Source organism: Echinops telfairi, unplaced genomic scaffold, assembly GCF_000313985.2.
Source record: "Echinops telfairi isolate 266 unplaced genomic scaffold, ASM31398v2 ScPeMD7_2010;HRSCAF=2546, whole genome shotgun sequence".
Lineage (NCBI taxonomy): Eukaryota > Metazoa > Chordata > Mammalia > Afrosoricida > Tenrecidae > Echinops > Echinops telfairi.
This window is the reverse complement of record NW_022105908.1, coordinates 20,732,213-20,734,755: the sequence shown is the minus strand read 5'-3', so window position 1 is coordinate 20,734,755 and position 2,543 is coordinate 20,732,213.

Here is a 2,543-nt window from a genome sequence, read left to right as displayed (position 1 = left end):
AAAAAAAGAATCCCACCTGTCTACAAGGCACCCCTTCAATCTATGATTGGCTATGGTTTCCCAGAAATCATCATGAAGTCTTAGAGAAGCCTAGGAAGTGCATAAAGTTAATCTGCAAATGGTTTCCCAAAGTCAGGACATCTCGAGAGCGCACAATGTAACAGAGACGCTGATGGACACCTGTTCTATATTTGATGGACAGTCATTTAAACATGTTCCTGTTAGGTGTGGTCAGGCTGGGACTATGGGCAGAAGAGAACACAGCCCAGTTCTGTGCTGTCCTTACGAGGCTGGTGACGTTACAGCCATGGGAGCAGGCAGTGGTTCGCAACCTTCCTAAGGCCACGACCCTTTCATGCAGTTCCTCATGTGGTGGTGACCCCCAACCAGAACATTATTTTCAATGCTACTTCATCACTGTCATTTCGCTACGGTGCTGAATCAGGCGACCCCTGGGAAAGGGTCGTTCGACCCCCACAGGGAGAGACCTGCTGGGTGCAGCCATCTTAGTCCATCTCATTGAGAGTCGTCCTTTTTGGTATTGACCGAGTGTGACGGCCTTCTCCAAAGTGCGTCAGGTGACGTCTCACCAGCCTGGCTCCTAGGGAGCAATCTGGCTGCACTTCTTCCAAAGCAGGTTTGTTCGTTCTTCTGGCAGTCCATGGGATCCTTGGTATTCTTTACCAAAACCGGGATTCAGATGCAGCGCTTCTTTCCCGGTCTTCCTTATGGGGCCAGCGTTCACAGGCAGAGGGGGCGACTGGGAATACCATGGCTCGGGTCAGGCGCACCTCCGTCTTCATAAGGATATCTTGGCCCTTCAACACTTGAAGGAGGTCTTTTTGCAGCAGACTTCCTCCGCGTGATACATCAGCAGCTTCTTGACTGCTGTTTCCATGAGTTTTGACTGTAGAGCCACGCGCATAAAATGAAATCTTGGACAACTTCTATCTTTTCTGTTTATCATACTGTTGTTTATAGGTCCAATTGTGAGGAATTGTCTTTTATGTTAAACATCCATTGCATTAGGCCTTTGAAAGGTCTCTTTTGGGGGGCGGGGGGCGGGGGGGAAGAAGAAATTTTTAGATCTTACAGGCATTTCTAGAGGTGCTTGGAAAGTTTTAGCCCCAGGTCCTGTACACTCAGAGGAAACCCCAGCTCTCCTAAAGGACAACAAAGTTAATGTGCTCAAGTGCAAACGGAAAGGTTAGATGTTCGAGTTCACCCACGGGGGCCTTGGAAGAAGGCCTAGGGATTTCCTTAAAAGAAATCGGCCATTGAAAACCTTACGGGGTATAGTTCTACCCTGTCGTACATGGAGTCACCAAGTGTCACAGTGGACGACAATCGCTAGTCAAGAGCAACATGGAAACAGGCCCAGAAAACACAATGCTCCTTGTGGTAGCGATTGTACAATGCGAATTGACGTGATTGAATGCTAGAATGACGGATCCGTGTTAACTCCCGAGAAAATGGTTTTGAAAAAAAGCAAAGAAGACACAATCCTCCCCAGAAGAGCCAGCCTTATTGTATTGTGGAGCTCAAGTCTTGACCTCACCCCAGCCCACTGACCTCGGCAGAGTGCTGTTGACATCTTACTTCTTACCTCCCAGAATCCTGGCTTCATAAACCAGGATGCTCCTCCTAGGCCCTCAGGCCCTGCCATGCCCAGCTAGAAGTGCCCAAGGCCATCGTTGTACCTTCCTGTACCACCTAGTGTGGTCTTCTGCCCAGGATCCTTCAAGCATGCTTGAAGCCAAGATAAATCCCTCTGTGAAAGGATCCAGGTTGTAAATCAGGAAAGAAAGATAGAAAGATAGCTAGTTGCTTGTCTGAATGGGACAGATGGGAAGGAGCCCTTAAGTACACCGGCTACTTATGACTCAACATGCCTCCAGAGCAAGGAGAGGGCAGGAGAAGGCTTTGGAGAAAAATGGTACTGAGTCACAGGCAGAGGCAAGGGGATTTCTGACAGAGAGAGGAGCTGTGTTCAAAGTGAGCAGGCTGACAGGGGAAAGATCCACCCTGGATGAGGACAAGGGGAGGCAAGGGCTGACCAAGTGGCAGGAGTCTCCGCCTCCTCGGTCTGCAGACCCTCTCTGTTGCCTTTGGAAGTGTCTCAGGGGTTGACCAGCCCCCCACTTCACTTCTCCTACTTTTCATACAGGAATTTCTCCCTTGGGAAAAGAAAACAGGCATCTTTGGGTTCAGAAGACCAAACCAAATTAATTGCCACCTGTGGGGGAAGGGCCAGCTCCCCACCACTAGTCGCAGGTTCGATAGGCACAATTGTACAGTTGAGATATATAAATATCATAATAAAGTCACAGAGCACATGACAGATAAGAGAGAGATTGAAATAATGTAATCAGACACATTTCATAGTAGCATGCTCACCTCAGCCCCTCTTGGTGGTCCACATGGAGAGAGGGGGAGGAGAAGGAGGACAAGGGGAAGGGGAAAAGGGGAGCAAGGATGGGAGAGGAGATGGGGGTCCAACTAGAGGCCAAGAGGGGGGCCTGAGAGAGCTTTTTATTGCTAAC